The 18,795-nt window shown below is 35.5% G+C and overlaps 1 pseudogene; it reads left to right on the top strand.

The window, feature by feature from the left end:
• The first annotated feature begins 16,204 nt into the window (after positions 1 to 16,204).
• On the top strand, positions 16,205 to 16,615 carry LOC115279184 (annotated as a pseudogene).
• Positions 16,616 to 18,795: the final 2,180 nt, after the last annotated feature.

Here is an 18,795-nt window from a genome sequence, read left to right as displayed (position 1 = left end):
ACATATACAACATAAAGGTAATCAAAACAATTTCTGTCCCTAACGAGCTTTACAAATTCCACTATTTTAGGATGACTGCCTGAGAGAATCTCCCAGAATAATGCCCTCAGTACAGTATTCTTTTATTAAAAATAAGGCGCACGTCATTATTTCTTTTGCCTCTCCAGGTTTTGTAAAGTAAAAACTAGTGGTATAGCCTCTACGCAAAGCTATGCCCGATGTTCTTTGGTACTTTTCCACTCACCAATATACATTAAAAATAATAGTAGGTGCTATAGCGTTCCTAAAAGATCACTACATCATTAGTTTAATTATATCCTCCCTCAAATTCCTTCTTCAGAATTTGAAGCTGATTCTTTTCTTTCATCCCCAATAGTAGGTGTTGAGAAAAAGAATGTTTCCTTCTATTAATAAAAGTATCTGAGGGGCACCTGGGTGGCTCAGCCGGTTAAGCGTCCGGCTTCATCTCAGGTCATGATCTCACGGTTCGTGGGGTCAAGCCCTGCATCGGGCTCTGTGCTGACCGCTAGCTCAGAACCTGGAGCCTGTTTCAGATTCTATATCTCCCCCTCTCTCTGACCCTCCCCTGCTCACACTGTCTCTCTCTGTCTCTCAAAAATATATTTTAAAAAAGCATTTAAAAAAGTATCTGGTAAACTTAACAGGTAAAATTAGGTGCTAGCCAAGTAAGCTATAAAATTATCATTGTCATTTTAGAAGTAAACAGTGGATGAATGGACCCATTTCAAAGTATTCAGAATGTAGACACAGCCTGCACTGTTTAGAGTGAAGATGGAGTTGGAACAGGAGAGGAGAAGGGACCAAAGAAACTGACAAGGGTACTGACTACAGCGAGTACCAGGAGATTTATGTAGCCGAAAAGCACTCAGGATGGCTGAAGCATCGCTGGTGTCACATATAAAACTGATGATCATGAATTACATGGGTTACGGGTGACTGTAAGTTAATAGGTTATCAAAGTGATAGTTTTAACTGCCTTTTACTTGTGAGGCTTTAAAGGAAATGTATTATTATATGAGTTTTTATATGATTCTCTTTGGAATGCAACTTTATTCTCCAAAATATAATTTACTATTATATGCTAATTTTGCCATTACTGGTTAATTATATATTTAAGAATCTTTTTAAATGTTGTTATTAGCAAATGTTAAATATGTTATTTCTTTTCATTAAGCTTTATTTCGGTTACATTGAAAGGATAAAATAAAGTATAATGCACAGACAACTCATAGATATAAAATTTAACAAAAACCAACTTGTAGTTTCAACAAAAGCCAAATACTCATTCAAACTTAGAGCCATATAACTGTATATTTTGGGTTATATGTGACAGAAAATTAAGCAGATTCTTCTTGAGATAAAATGGAATGGTGTATTTAAAAATTTCTTACGTTTCATCTTGTCGGGGGTTCTCACAACTACCGCTATGTTCAGATATTTGCTAGAAGAATTCAAAGTATTCTCCATATCATGGCTAGGATTTATTACACTAATATTTTAAGGATACACATCCAAATCATAAGAGAAAAAGACATAGGTGAAGTCTGGAAAAATCCATGTGAAAGCTTCCTTATATTTCCTCCCTCCCGTGAGAAGTTCCATAGACCACACTTTTCTTCCAGCAACAAAAATGCAGCAATATACGTACAGTAGCTATATTCATGGAAGCCCATTACAGACTCAGCTGCCAAGGTCTGTGCTGGGGTCTGGTCACATAAGCATCCTCTGTCTAGCAGGTGCCAAAGTTCCAGATTCCCAGAGGAAAGCAGGTGTTCAGGATAAACTGCATGCTTGCCATTACCCATATTGTGTATGCTAGGCAAAGTGAGACACTTTTGTCAGTTAAATGTTGCCTGGGAACACTCCCAGACTAACTTCCTGAATACAGTAAAACTCTGGACTGTAACTTATTCTGAGCATGTTCCGCAAGACGAGCAAATATTTCTAATAAATTTTAACTTGATAAATGAGCGATGTCTTGCAATAGTATGTCACGCTGAACTTCACATGATCACAACTGAGCCAATGGTTCTTGAATTTCGTTTTGATATACGAGTGCTTTGGATTCCAAGCATGTTTCCACAATGAATTATGTTCGCAAACCAAGGCTTTACTGTACCAGTCAAGGGTCATCCTTTCAAGCAGGCCTATGTCAAGGAGAGCAAGGAGTCTGGAGTCTGCTCTTTTTTGCACACTCACAAATTTTAGACTAAATATACAAAGTCCAGAGACATCTTGATTTTCCAATTTAGATGTTTTCACTCTACACTCGTTAACTTAGACCTTAGAGCTAAGCCGTGGTAGTTTTCTAGGGCTGCTGTACAAATGGACCACAAATTGGATAGCTTAAAACAATAGAATTAATCCTCTCACCTTCCTGGTCGCTAGAAGTCTAAAAACAGGATCATGACCTCTCTCAAGTCTTGAAGGGAGGAACTGTTCTATGCCTTTCTCTTAGCCTCTGGCATGGCTGGCAATCATTGGCATTCCTTTGATTCCAATGATGCTGGGAGTTAGAGTTCAACTTATTTTTAGAGAGAACTAAATATTCTGAATATCTTGAAGGTCTGTTTCACTATAAAATAATTATAAAATGTACTGTTTAATTCATTGCTAGCCACTAAATGAAACAAAACCAAGGAAACCCAAACAAATGGAGTGACAGTGAAAACAGGCTTGAGAGAGAAAGAGAGCTGGAACCCCAACAGTGGAAATGGATGTAAAAGGGGAGGTTCCCCCTGAGGACACCGGTGCTACAATTTCATGAGTCTCTGAGAAGGTAGCAAAGTGAAGGAAACACATCACGAAGGCAGAGGTCCTTATGAGAAGACAAACACACACACCTACATACACACACAGTGTGCTTTTATATATATAAATTATATATATCATATATATAATACATATAAGATATATAATATACATATCATATATATAATTTTCAGGACAGATTATCTTTTTTATCCCCATAAATGACTTAATCGCATGATTTTATTTATATTTATTTAAGCTTATTTCTGTCTTGGGGCACCTGGGTGGCTCAGTCAGTTAAACCTCCAACTGTTGGTTTTGGCTCAGGTCACAGTTCATGAGTTCAAGCCCCATGTCAGGCTCTGTGCTGGCAGTGCAAACCCTTCTTGGGATTCTCTCTCTCCTTCTCTCTCTGACCCTCCCATACTCTATCTCTCTTCCTCTCAAAATAAATACATAAATAAATAATATTTTAAAAAGATGTCTTTTTGTCTAAATCTAGAGACTTGACTTTTTCATTTTATATTATTACTACCTGACAGGTACACAACTCATAGAGTTGTTAAAATGATGACTAATCACTCTGGTTTCTGCATACCAAAAATCAATATGTAGCTCTACATAACATCCCCCCAATTCTTTTAATTAGATTAGGAAAACAAAGACTTGGTCCCTGCTTTTACTGAGCTTGTATACTAACGGAAAAGACAAACAGAAGAAGGAGGAAGAGGAGAAAGGACGAAACACAAGGGAAAGATGAGGAGGAAGAGGTGAAGGAGAGAAGGAGGAGGAGGAGGAGGAGAGACAGTAGCAGGAGGTGGACAAACGGGTGGAGAAAATAATATGATTCTCTGATAGGGGCCACATTGAGATGGGAATGGGCTATTTTACCCTTGAGAATTATTTTTTGGAGTAATTGCCTATCTTTCAAGATAGAGTGTAAGCCTTGCTGTCAGCAGATACCATACCAACATACCCTATCACTACAGCTAGTACGAATAGGCACTCTTAAGAGATGTTTTGATAATGTAAATGCAAGATGGAAAAGAAAAGACAGTGAGTGTTGGTAATTTGCTCTAAAGACCTCATGAGGAATAAAGGAATGATATTTGTTGAAAAGCTTTGTAAAATTTTAAATTCAATAAAATGGAAAATTGTATTAACAAGTGTTGCAAATGTATTATATCTATCAAGGCTGACTTTTGTATTTTAATGTAAAATATTTAATCCCATTGTAAGAATATTTAAAGGTACTACAAAGAATATCTATTTTAAACTAAGCTCTGAATAAAATTCTAATTAGTATATTTGAGATTTTAAAGTTGAGAAAAAATTATAAATAAAATATGTGAATGGACCAGACGCTACATAACCCATTAAAAATTATACTATTACAATTAACATAGTGTTTTTTACTTTGCCCGGCTCAGAGGCATTTCTGTGGCTTCAGAATCTGAGAAATGACTTTTCCTCTTAGTGACCGAGTATCTTTTAGTAGCCTTTCCACCAAATCCCATTTTATCTCTCCTTTATTTACTCTTTATCACAATAACATCAGTTCTTAGTCACGGCCAAGTGTATTTTTCAAACTCACTGGTGGCTGAAGCCGCTATTTTCCCTTCCCACCTGTGTGTCAGGAGTTGAAGAATGACAGTAGATTTCCTCAATTTTGCGGGACTTCTTTCTGTACTGTTGAATCATACAAAGGAGCAGCCGACGGGATTCAGGCTGCACTGAGGAGGGAAATCATTAACTTTCCTGTACAAAGAGTCTACAGCAGCATTATAAACAATAGTTATTTGTCGCTTGCTTAGCAGTTTATGGTGGTCATTTTCTATCTTGGGGAGAAAATCTGTTGTTATATGGAAAACACAAATTTTGGCAGCATTTTAAAATATTTCAAATTACTTTACTCAAGTAGTTGTGTCTTTATGTGATATTCGAAAATCCTATTCATTAATTTCTCAGTCTAGGGACTTAAAAATGGCCTGACTCTTTAAAGAATGGAGGCTTGGAATATTAACAAAGAAGTCTGAATAGGGGTATAAGATGTGTATTTAAAATACATTTCTATGTATTTTTATTCTGTACTCCTGGAAGTGTAATTTCCTGGATTTCTTTTAAATTTAGTGTGATAGGGCTGCCGGGGTGGTTCATTGGTTAAACATCTGACTTCGACTCAGTTGTGATCTCACGGTCATGAGTTTGAGCCCCTCATTGGGCCTCTGCTGTCAGCACAGAGCCTGCTTCGATCCTTTGTCCCCTCCATCTCTCTCTGGCCCTCTCCTATTCACTCAAAAATATATAAACATTAAAAAAATAAATTTAGTGTGATAAACTATATATAAACAGACATCTACTCAAAGTGTAGAACTATTACTTTTGGGAATAAAAATGATCTTATAATATTTGACATATTTTACTGTCATCTTTTTTTAAAACATGGATGTTATTACTTTCTAAATACTACTTACAGAAGTTTAATCTTACTCATTGAGGGAATATAAAGATATTATAAGAATTCATAGTTTTTTTTTAAATATGCAATTCTTCAAACATTTTTTGCTTTTCCCTATAATATAAATATAGTCTATCAGGGTGTACTTTAAAATTTCAAATATACTACTTTGAATTTCATTCACAAAAAATGAGAGGAGGATCCATGGAAATGAAAGCTATAGTATTTTGCACAAGTTATTTGCATGTATTAAGAGGAATACAGAGTTTGAATATTCTCAAAATCCGTTTTTCCTATTTGATGTATAAAGAGTAGACAGGAAATGGGCAGAGTGCTAATATTTTCTGTCCACAGCAGAAGAGGAAATTTTGATTACAGCACCATCAAATTTTCTTTTTCCCCTGACAGCCAGAAGCAATTTATATTGTCCATCTTGGATTTTCCACACATACTTCGTTGCAGTGGCCAGTTTGGAGGAGAGCTTTATTAACAACTCCATGTTTTTCTTCTTTTTCCCCACTTTTTCTTGAAGGGAGAGTTTAAAATTCGAAGGCTCTCACCAATTTTAAACATGCTGATTTATGCAAAAGGAAAAACTTTCTATCACCCATCTCTAGATGAATGTTTATTGTCATGGACTAAGAGAGTGAATCAAGCATTGGTATACTGACAATGTTGGTAGTTTAAAAAAATCACAATCACCTTGAAGTCACATTATAACAAATATTTTTATGTCAATGAAAGCTTTTCTTTGACTTACATTAAGGCATTAGCATTAGCATATTCTCTCTTCCATAGCTCAAGTACATAAAAGGCATATTAAAAATAGAGCTAAATTTCCATGCTAAAGTAAGGAACTGCTATTATATTTGCTGTGATTTTTTTCTCTCTCCCTTTGTTAAAATGACTCCACCAACCTTTTTTTTTTGTTTAAAATTTTTGCTTCTTTTGCATGTATATACTAATAAAAGTGAATATATGAAAACATTACATTTTTTAAAATTAAAAAATATTAGCAAGAATCCTATTTTAGTGGCAAATGGTTGATTTGAAGATATAAGTTGCTATCCTATTTTTTTTTTTTACTGATAGAAGCCTGCTTTGATAAAACATTTGTTAAGAAATCTTTATGTGGCTTGGTGCTAGAGAAAATGTAGAATCAATAATATGAAATATATTTAATAAAAAAAGGTGAATTGAAGTGGATAGTTTGATAGAAAAAATAATAAAACTTATTGAGGGGAATAAAAGTTTACACAGAAATCATTTTATTTTTTAGTGTAATAATCACAATGCTCCACCTATGCTGACATGTACCTAAGCTCATATCCACTCAGTTACTGGTTAATAAGCTTTACAAATTGCCCTAGCTGGAAAAGAATGAAGAAGACTCCAATTTTATACTCATGAGTTCTACAAGAACTTCTATCTCCAGAAAGTTTGGCTTGGGTTAGATGTAGGCTTACCATATTAGCATTTCCTTTATAACAATATACTTTTCAATAGTGACAAAATAACTGCATCATTTCCAACATAAATTCCTGGTACTTTGGTAGCTAGCCTCAGTTTTCCCTAAAAGCAGAGCCTGAGGCAAGGATTTGGCATTGATAATTTATCAGGGAGCTGGTTTCAGGAATCACAAGTGAGGGAGTACAGAAAAAGACAGGATGAGGAGAAAGACCAACAAACAGTGCACAGATGAACAGGGTTCCCCAGTAGAAAATGGGGGCTCAATATAGCTAGGCAACATGAAGAGGAATGTGCATCTTCATATTATGAACTTAGAAAGCAGATTCATTATTCTCTAAGTTTGGTGCATAATGATGCCCGGCTGCTAGGTTGAGCAAGTCCGCATGGCAACAGAGCAGCTTTATGTCGAGTTTATTTTTTAAATAAGCTTTCATGATTAAGATTAATTGTTTGTCTTCATATGTGTTTTATTTTTACACATATGAGATTCCATTCATAATATATAGCTAAACTGATCAACCGAACTGATTTAATAATTGACAAATTATAAAAAAATAATGCCAAAAATTCCCATAATGCTCTATTTTGAAATTTTACAACTGAGAGTGGCACAAGGAACGCTCATATTCTTTACCTTGATTAACCAATGGTCAACAGTATGTCTCGTTTACACTGTCTCTTACAACAATATTATTAGAGCAACCCAGAGATTTAACATTATAATCTACAGCAATACAACAAGTATCATCCACTTTAGAGTCCATTACTTTAATTTATTCAAATATCCCAAAAGGTGTTTTGGGAGGGATATTTTTGACTGAGGACCTGATCAAATATCAGCAGTGACATTTGGTTGGCATCTATTTTTAATCTCCTTTACTATAAAAGAATCCCCAACATTTTTTTTTATCACACTGATATTTTTGAGAACTCAAATCAATTCTCTTGTACAATAAGTCAAAGTGTCAAATATGTCAAATTTCCCTGTTGGTTGACTCATAATAATGGGGTGCCTGGGTGGCTCAGTCAGTTAAACGTCAGACTTTGGTTCAGGTCATGATCTCCCAGTTCATGAGTTCAAGCCTTGTGTTGGGCTCTGAGCTGACAACTCAGAGCCTGGAGCATGCTTCAGATTCTGTCTCCTTCTCTCTCTGCCTCTCCCCTGCTTGTGCTCTGCCGCTCTCTCCCTCCCACCCCTCCTCCCTCTCTCTCTCTCTTTCAGAAATAAACAAACATTAAAAAAACTTTTAACTTATAATAAGATTCTGGTTAAATATATGTGGAAATAATATAAAAGGTTGCTTATGTACTTTCTATTATATCTTTGAAGAAGTTTTATAATTAGTTTGTTTCATAATTAGTGATCCTAAATGTGATCATTTGGAAAAGGTAGCACTGCAACATTTCTCCACTAGAGATATGTTTCCCCCTACTTGTAATCAAGAGATGAGAAATCTTGTGATTTCTCCTTGAGTTTATGAACATGCAAATATCTTTTTCCCTAATGAATTTTACTCAGTGATTTTAGCATCCATGGGTTACCCTAACTGAAAACAGTCAATTTCTTTGGGATTGCAAAGTAGTGATTTTCTAGTTCTGTCATTGCTTGTAGATTCATCATGCAAACTTTCCTAAGCAAAGAAGTGCCCCTTCCCTACACTTTGGGTGTCACTGAGTGCTCATGAATTCTTTTGTATTCTGTCAAGAACTGTGCAGGGTCCACAATTTCTGGCAAAACAAAAGAAAAATCTCACTCTTTCTCTTTCTCAAATTCTTTCCCTTCTCTCCCTTATCAGCGCCCCCTCTTTCACTCTCCTCTCCTCTCCCTCTCATTTCCCCCCTCTCTACCTCTCTGTCTTTTGTCTGCCTTTCTAACACATTTGTGCTTTCTGTACAATGTAAAGTACATTATGGTACTGCACTTAACACTTTTCCTTCTGACCCAGAGTTGGCTATTTCTTTAAAGAAGCCTTGATTATTTTTAGTAGAAACGGTATTTCAAAGTGAAATCCTAGATGTTAGATTGCCTCATGCTTCTCGGATCACTCGGTGACAAACTCATATGTTCATACTGAATCTTACAATTTAAATCCAATACCTTACAGTTCTTCCACATCTCACAGATTCCATATTCTAATATACCTTCACCCATAGTAAATAATCTCATTCCATTAATTCCAAAACATATGTTTGCTCTATCCTATAACACTAATAGAAAAACTTTCAGAATGGCTACCCCAATATCATAACAAACAAGTCTACTAAGAATTTTTCAAGGTTTCCTTGCGGCCCTTTTTGTCCTTCCATTGTCCTGTAAAAGAATGCACTATTGGGGTGCCTGGGTGGCTCAGTCGGTTAAGCTCCGGCTTCCGCTCAGGTCATGATCTCACAGTTCGTGGGTTCGAGCCCCACGTCGGGCTCTGTGCTGACAGATAGCCCAGAGCCTGGAGCCTGCTTCCGGTTCTGTGTCTCCCTCTCTCTCTGACCCTCCCCTGCTTGTGCTGCCTCTCTCTGTCTCTCAAAAATAAATAAAAACATTTAAAAAAATAAAAGAATGCACTATTAAAAAAAAAAGTGGAGCACCCGGGCGGCTCAGTCCATTGAGCCTCTGACTTCAGTTCAGGTCATGATCTCGCGGTTGGTGGGCTAGAGTGCTGTCTCTGCACTGTCAACTGGCTCTGTGCTGACAGTTCAGAGCCTGGATCCTGCTTTGGATTCTGTGTCTCCCTCCCTCTCCGCCCCACATTGCTCATACCTCATACTCTCTCTCTTTCTCTTTCTCTTCCTACCACCCTCAAAAATAAACAAACATTAAACAAATTTTTTAATAAAAAATTAAAAAAAAAAAGGTTATAGCCAACAAGTATAAAAAGACAATGCCAGAGTAACACCTAACTTTTATAATCCACTGTCATGCAATCTCTGTAGGTAATTTTTTCTTCAGCTCCTGGTTTAGCCCTTTTTGTATTTTCTCGTAATCATTTATCAATATTGCAATATATTTTCCTTAATTATATATCCTATAAATCTCTTTATTGGGTGATAAAAATCTTCCTATTTTCTTTTACTATTTTAAAGTTTTTATTTAAGTTCTAACTGGTTAATACACAGTGTAATGTTAGTTTCAGTGTCCAAAACAGTGACCACCACTTCCATACGACAGCCGGTGCTCATGACAAAAAGTGAACGGCTGAATCCCCATCACCTTCTCACCCCTCTCTGGTAACCATCAGTATGTTCTCCATAGTTAAGCGTTTGTTTCTTGGTTTGCCTCTTTTTCCCCTTTGCTCATTTGTTTCTTAAATTCCACATATAAGTGAAATCATATGGCATTTGTCTTTCTCTGCCTGACTTACTTTGATTAGTACAATACTCTCAAGCTCCATCCATTTCATTCCCAATTTTATTTTATGAAGTGGAGAAAAAGAATGGCAGTGCAGTTGTCATTATTATTATGCATCAACTATTGGTTATTTTTAGACTTCTAATTGATTCTGGAGGCCTGTGTTTGGCTAGGGCTGTTTGATCAGTTCTGCTCAGAAAGTTGGGTTTTTAATAGTTTTATGCAAACTAAAAAAAAAAAAAAAAAACTCCCATCTCCCCTCAACCCTTGCCTCTTGAAACCACAATCTCTTCCCTGTATCTATAAACTTATTACTATTAGTTTAAGATTTCACACACAAAAAAGGTCATACATTATTTGTCTTTCTCTATCTCACTTATTTCGCTTAGCATAATGGACCTCCAAGGTCCATCCATGTCTCACATTTCCTTCATCCATTCATTAATATATACTTATATTGGTTCCATACCTTGGTACTGTAAATAAGGCTGCAGTGAGCATAGGGGTGCACATGCTTTTTTGAATTAGTGGGTTTTTTTTTTTTTGATAAATACCCAGTAATGGGATTGCTGAATCATAAAGTAGTTCCTTTTTTTTTTTTTTCCAGACTGTTTTCCACAGTGGCTATACCAATTTACATCCCCACCAACAGGGCACAATGTTCCCACTTCTTCACACCCTCACCAGCATTTATTTCTTGTCTTTTTTGATACTAGTCATTCTGACAGGTGTGAGATGATATCTCATTGTGGCTTTTTGATTCACATTTGCTTGATGATTAATAATGTAAACAATCTTTTTATGTACCTGTTAGTCATCTATATGTCTTTTTGGAAAACTGTTCAGGACTTCTGCCCATTGGATCCTTTGGTTTTCATTGTTGCTGACTTCTATAAGTTCTTTACATATTTTGAATATTAGCCATTTTTCAAATATATGATTTGCAAATATTTTCTCCCATTCAAGAGGTTGCCTTTTCATTTTGTTGATGGTTTCTTTTGTTGTGTAAAAGTCTTCCTCCCTCCCTCCCTCCCTCCCTCCCTTCCTTTCTTTCTGTTTTTACTTTGGTATTAGACACAAAAAAGTATAGCTGAGTCATGTCAAAGAGCCTACAACCTCTTTTCTTCTAAGAGTTTTAAGATTCCAGGTTTTACATTCAAGACTATAATCCATTTTGAATTATTTTTTATATATGCTGGAAGAAAGGTATCCAGCTTCATTCTTTGGCATGTGGCTATCCAGTTTTCCCAACACCTCTAATTGAAGAGACTATGCTTTCCCCATTGTAGGTTCTGGGTTCCTTTGTTGCAAATTAACTAACCATATACACGTGAGTGTATTTCTGGGAATCAGGTGATAGAGATCTCAAATTGTGAATGCTTCATAAAATTCCATTTAGTAGATAAATCATATTTTTTTGTTTTAAAATTTGTTTTTTTTCCAATGCCATGTGAATGGACGACTAAGTGGTTACCAATATTTTGCTACTTCAAATAATACTGTATATAACCTGTCTGTATGCTACTTTATGTGCGTGGTGAACTTTCAAAACAGGATTACTAGGTCAAAGACAATGCCTATATAGCTTGATTATATAAAAATTATAGCTAATTTTTCTCTGTAGGGATTTTTAATGATCAATAAATCATATATTGTGTATGTGTTATAAGAAACAAAATGTAATTAAGTTGATGATGTTTGAGTATAGTTAAGAAGCAAGGAAAATAAATCACCATAACATTTTTTTAACAAAAAGCAATAATTGTACTTTAAAGTTCTATCTGATATGTGCGTATGTTTATGTGTGTAAAAATGTGCTATAAGAAAGTATAGGGATTCAGGGCCTTATTTACCCTTTTAAATAATTTTCTACAAAAAAAGTAATTCATATTTTCCAGAACTGTGTATATGTAGTTATGTATACACAGGGGTCTAGAATGTATGGCCAAAGAGCAAATTATTTAGAAGATACACAGCTTTTAAATTCTAACAGATGTTAAGATCTTACAAGACAAATTAATAATATTTGTATGATTTTAATGCAAATTTCATTTACAAAAAATCAAAACCATTCTAGCAATTCAGTGTAGGTATTAACTTCTAGAGATTACTAATAATGTTTTTATTATAATGGCATTTTATGGTTTACAAAGCAACTTCTCAAGCATTACTTCATTTATGCTTCTCAAAAAGCCTGTGAGAATATAAAATTGCATTTTGGTCGTGTGGGTTTCATTTATGAACACACTTGATTTCTGCATACGTGTAATCAAAATGTAATACTTGACAATTTCATTCTTATGGTATTTTCCAAAATCTATGATAATCTGACAAAAATCAAGTTGTATCACTACTTATGTAACTGATTCTTTTGCAAACAAAAGGGAATTTATTTGATGAAAAATCTGCATAGATACAGTTCTCTTCCCATTCTACAAATCTAGTGGTACAAAGTTCCTAACATCCTAATTTATTTCAGATTGCTTTTTAAGATAATCCAAAATATGACCTTAAGAAATTGAGAATGAATAAATGATTTCTTACATCTCCTAATTACAGCATAGCTTTAATACCACAGCATTAAAACAAAGTATCTTGAAGCTGTTAGGCATCAGAAGAAGGCAGTTTCTGATGAGGTTAAAATTGCTGTGTATTAAATCTTGTGGTATGAAATAAAATCAATCTTTATTTCATCATTAGTAGAATGGTAGTTGAATAGCAATGATTATATTCAAAATGTTGGTAATTATGTAATACTTCCACATAACATACTCTCTAATATTATCATAAAATAACATGAACTGGAACACTTTAATTTTCACTTGCATGAAGCCAAATTATCAGAAGAATGAAATAATTCATTCTAAAGGCAAGTTCAAGGAAATCCTAATCTGGTATATACTTACTTCCTAATTATAATTATAATATTGAAAGTGAAAACCGGCTTTTTTGTAACATAAGACAAGTTACTAGAGGACCTACATTCACAGAAATGTAAAATTTACGATATTCATCTTAATGCTTCATTTTTCAATTCAAGATTCAATAGTATATTATAGATTTTTGGACAGGATATGAAATATATTTATCTTACTTCAAAATAGAACACAAGGATATCTTCCTAAGGCCAATGACTATCTGGTTTGGGCTGAAATTTTATTACTTTTTGGCAGATGTGATGATTAATCACCACTGTCCTAATTTTTCTAATAAAATGATATATAGACAATTATCTTTTATTTTTTCATTCATATCACAAAATGATAAAGCCAAATGCAATGTAACATGCAAATATTTTACTTGAATATTTTAGTGAGCTTATCATTAATATGATTTTCTAAATGTTAAAAACATTTTAATGGATACATCTAAATAATTGATCGGTATCCAGTGATTTGGAGACTCAGAGGGAAGGATGATTTTTTAAAGTTTTGGAGTGGCTGGACAGGAGTAGAATGAGAATGTTGCTTTCATATTCACAAAATTAATGGATCAGTGTGTAGAATGGAAGGATGGAAATAAATTAATTAATTTGAATTTATTTATTTATTATTTTTAATATTTTTACTTATTATTGACAGAGAGAGATGGAGCATGGGCATGGGATGGGCAGAGAGCGGGGGGATACAGAATCCAAAGGAGGCCCCAGGCTCTGAGCTGTCAGCACGGAGCCCCAAGCTGGGCTCGCACCCACAAACTGTGAGATCATGACCTGAGCCGAAGTCAGTCGCTTAACTGACTGAGCCACCCAGATGCTCCAATTTGAATTTACTAATACTCATCAATATGTTTGAGAACTTTGGCTGGAATTGAAAGTTGGGAACATAAGGCATGCTTTGCAAATGAAAGAAATACTATGTGTATATTTATTTTTTGATAAAGAAGATCTAAATGTATTTGTAAATAGAGACAAAAGGGTCAGAGAAGAAAATATGCTTATAAAGGGAACACAGCTTCCTGATATGAAGGTAGTAACACTACCTACCTCAACCAACCACACCCCAAGTATATTGAGATCAAGGTGTTCTTTCTGTATAGATGCTTGTGACTAATATTTCATATGATGTTAATGGCTGCTGGGTATTATTGCAAACGCCTTCCACTTTCTGTCTGAGGGAGAGCTCAAGAAATACTTTTAGATTTCGCAGAACATTGTAAACACAGGAGAAATGCCATACACCTACTGCAATGTTGTACATGGTCCCTCCCATGTCAGGCTCATATTCATCAGGGCAGGGCCTCAGTTCTACTAGCTTGCACTGACTTAATTATTTTAGTTTAGTGTAGTTCATTTATTTTTAAATATTTATTTATTTATTTGTTTTTATTTACTTATTTATTTTAAGAGAGAGACAGAGAGTGAGAGCGAGAGTGCAAATGGGGAAAGGGCAGAGAGCGCGAGACAGAATTGCAAGCAGGCTCTGCATTGTCAGCTCAGAGCAGGATGTGGGTCTTGATCTCACAAACCATGAGGTCATGACCTTAGCTGATCTCATAAACCATGAGATCATGTCTGTGAGATCATGATCTTAGCCAAAATCAAGAGCTGATTGCCCAACTGGCTGAACCATCCTGGTGCCCCATGACTTATTTATTTTACAGACAAAATACTATAGTATTTGGCACAAAAACTATGTTTTAATTATGAAAAAACAGTGCAAAAATAGTTTCTCTTGAAGCATTTATAGCCATGCAGAAATACCTGAAATAGTTAACACTGACTAAACATAATCAAATCAAGATATACTCAATATCTCTATGTTAATATATTCATAATAACTCTCAGCTGACTCCAGGCAAACCTCTGCAAAACCCATACACAGGATGACACTGCCTCTCTTTTTAAGAGAGTTAATAGTAAAAATGAAACTTTTATCCAATATCCTTTATAAGTAATTATACACCAAGTTAAATTGTATCAGAATTACTGTTTTTCTTTCGATCACGCATATGTTCCCAAAAGACAGAATATAAAAATGAGAGAACTAACAGTTCTGAGGCTGATTACTGGAAACCCCAAAATTTAGGGGCAGAAGTAGAACATGTTGAGAAAAAAAGTTGAATTACACACCATAAGGTTAAAAAACAAACTAGAACAAATACTACGGGTGTCCTGAGGAGAGGGCACTTGAGGGCAAGCTTATTAATGGTGCCCAGACTCACAGAATAAGAACCAAAAGAGAGCTTTAATATCTCTAGTGTCTTTAAATTCACTGAGGTGGCGTTCACATGTCATAGTTAGCCATTTTAAAGTGAACAGTTTAGTGGTACTGTCTTTAGTTTTACATCATAAAATCTGAGAAGTAGAAAGGATTTTAGATATTATCTACTCTAGTGACAGGTGCCAAAAAGACTTTTCTTTTTTTTTTTTGAGAGAGAGAGAGAGAGAGCGAGCGAGCGAGCCAGAGGGGGAGAGGCAGAGAGAGAGGGACGGAAGATCAGTAGCAGGCTCTGTGCTGACAGCAGAGAGACCAATGTGCGGCTTAAATTCAGGAACCCAGAAATCATGACCAGGGCCAAAGTTGGACACTTAACCAACTGAGCCATCCCAGCACCTCATGAAATTCTTAACTATGTTACGGAATATACTACGTTAAGCTTTTACTTAGATATTTTCTGAGGGTTATACTCTTTACCTTTCTAAACACTGATGATTCTCTAGACATTACTAGCTTGCTTGGATTTTCCTTTTCTGTGTAAGAATCCCTCGATAAGACATGGCCTGGTGAGCACCAATGCCTCCTTGAAGAATATTCCAACACTGAAAATCTACCCACTGCAGAGCTTTCGATCAAATTAAGCCTCATACCTTAGCCAATAATGTATTATGTTATTTGTCTCCTGTCAAGCACCCAGTTTCTCAATGACCATCTATCTACCTCTTACATTAGCTTTGCAAGATAAAATATAGGATATCCTTTAAATTTGAATTTCACATTTTATTTATTTTTAAGTCAGTTCTTGCTGTTTATTTTTTCAGTAGTCTCTGACCCCAATGTGGGGCTCAAACTCACAACCCCAAGCTCCAGAGCCTCATGATCTTCTGACTGAGCAACCAGGTGCCTCTAAATGTGAATTTCACATTTTGAAAACTACTCTAAAATAAGAATGTCCCTAAAATAAGAATGTCCCGGCTGCTGCTGAACTTTGGGTGGAAATAAGTAGGGCCTGCTGGGAACAGGACTCCTGAAACAACAAATATGTCTGGAAGGCTGTGGTCCAAAGCCATTTTTGCTGGCTACAAGCGGGGTCTTCGGAACCAGAGGGAGCACACAGCTCTTCTTAAAATTGAAGGTGTTTATGCCCGAGATGAAACTGAGTTCTATCTAGGCAAGAGATGTGCTTATGTGTACAAAGCAAAAAACAACACAGTGACTCCTGGTAGCAAACCGAATAAAACCAGAGTAACCTGGGGGAAAGTAACTCGTGCTCATGGAAGCAGTGGCATGGTTCATGCCAAATTCCGAAGCAACCTTCCTGCTAAAGCCATTGGCCACAGAATCCGTGTGATGTTGTACCCTTCAAGGATTTAAAGTAACTGAAAAGTAAATAAATAAAGGTGTAGATTTGTTTTCTTGTAAAAAAAATAAATAAATAGATAAATAAGAATGTCTCAAATACCGCATGAGATATACTTCTAGTAGTCCCCCAGATCCTTGAGGATTGTGCTCCAAGAACCCCAGTGGATGCTTCAAACTATGGATAGTACTACATCCTGTATGTACTATGTTTTTGCCTACCTACATGCACCTATGATGGAGTTCAATTTATAAGTTAGGCACAGTAAGAGATGATTAACAACAATAATGCAAACTAAAATAGAATAATTATAATAATATACCATAATAAAAGCTTTGTGAATGTGATCTCTCTCTAAATATTTTATTGTGCTGTATTCAGCCTTCTTCCTGTGATGATGTGAGATGACAAACTGCCTCCGGGAAGAGCTGAAGAGAGGTGGATCACAAGGTGGGGTTAAGCTACTATATTCACTTCTGACAATACATCAGACGGAGGGTCATCTGCTTCCACTCTGCAGTTAACTGTGGCTAACCCCTTCTGCTGCCTCTTTAGAAGAATTGAGGGGGACTTCTGATGGGAGTCATCCTTTTTTACCTAATACCTTTTCTCCCTTGGTACACAAATTAAGAGTACCTCCCATTTTTAAGTACTAAAGACAAAAGCCTCACTAAAACCCAAGAAAAATCTCTGATTTCTGAATTTAATTGGAAGAACTTAGCATTTTTCAGTTGAGTTGTTTAAAGAATTTCTTTTTTCCAGAGGTGATCGCCAGTAAGATATACAGATTTTTATGTGCAGTATAATGTAAATTGATGCTTTCCATGCTTACAAAGTCTGTTTTTGTTTGTTGTTTTTTTCCTGTGACTGAGCAGGTAAGTTTAATTCAATGAAAAGTATTAAGGAGTCCAAGTGTGGACTCATCCCAGCTTCATTTTCCGAACAGCTTTATTTACAATTCCTTGACATTTAAGTATTATATTTTATTTCTCTATTAGCTTTAAAACCACAGAAGAGAGAGGTGTGAATAATTATTGTTGCTAAAAACTCAACACCACACTAACACTTTCTTCTCTCCCATTCACATACAAGTTCTATTAATTTATGCTGATGCAGTCCAAAGGTTTTGAACCTAGGGTATTTTGGCTAGTTTCATAGGATCTATGATCCTTTTGACAGTGTGTAAAATTTAAAACTATTGGACCAGGAGTATGTCCCTGGATGAGTAGGTATAATGTCATCAAGTTTTCAAATTAGTCAGAAATCCACATAATTCTTTCTTTTCCCTACTGGTCTCGTTCAGCTCTATCTGGAATTAGTGAAACATTTCCTACTTCTCTTTGTTGCATATTCTTCAGGTCATCTTCCTCACCAACAGAGTAATAGTTTTAAAACTGCACTACAAATTACTGAAAATATAGCTCAAGACCTTCAAACAGTGAACAAGGATCTTTATAATTTTGTTCCTATTTTTATCTATCCTCTTTTTATAAAAATCTTACATTTAGTTTAATTTCTAAGTCATTAGACTAGATTACATCTTACAAATTGAGTGTTATGAAATATGTGCTATTCTTTTGTTTTAGTATAGCTGACACACAGTGTTCATTAGTTTCAGCTGTACAACACAGTGATCCAGTAACTCTCTACCTAATGCCAGGCTCAGTACACGTGTGGCTACCATCTGTCACCATGAAATGCTATTACAATACCATTAACTATATTCCCTATACTGTACCTTTTATTTATTCATTCCCTAAGTGAAAGCCTTTATCTCCGATTCCCTTTCACTCACTTTGTCCAACCTCCAAGCCCTGTCCCTCTGGCAACCATCAGTTTATTCTGTGTATTTATAGGTCTGATTCTGCTTTTTTGTTTGTTTATTCATTTGTTTTGTTTTTTTAGATTCCACAGATGATTTCACATATGCTATGTGCCATTCTTGAATTTTTAAATATCACTAATTGAAGAAAAATAGGAGGTCCAAAACTAGATATGGTTCAAAAGGATCAAAATACAATATCAAAATTGGTATGAGGCACTTTCATTTTATTTGTTTAATGCCCTTCTCCTGAAGAAATATTCTAGGAGTGCCAGGGTGGCTTAGTTCATTAAGCGTCTATCTTTTGGTTTCGACTCAGGTCATGATCTCACAGTTCCTGGGTTCAAAGCCTGTGCAGGGTCTGTGCTGACAGTATAGAGCCTGCCTGGGATTCTCTCTCTCTCTCTCTCT

The sequence above is a fragment of the Suricata suricatta genome, chromosome 15, assembly GCF_006229205.1.
Source record: "Suricata suricatta isolate VVHF042 chromosome 15, meerkat_22Aug2017_6uvM2_HiC, whole genome shotgun sequence".
In the NCBI taxonomy this organism is placed as follows: Eukaryota; Metazoa; Chordata; class Mammalia; order Carnivora; family Herpestidae; genus Suricata; species Suricata suricatta.
This window is presented reverse-complemented; position numbering and strand designations above follow the sequence as displayed.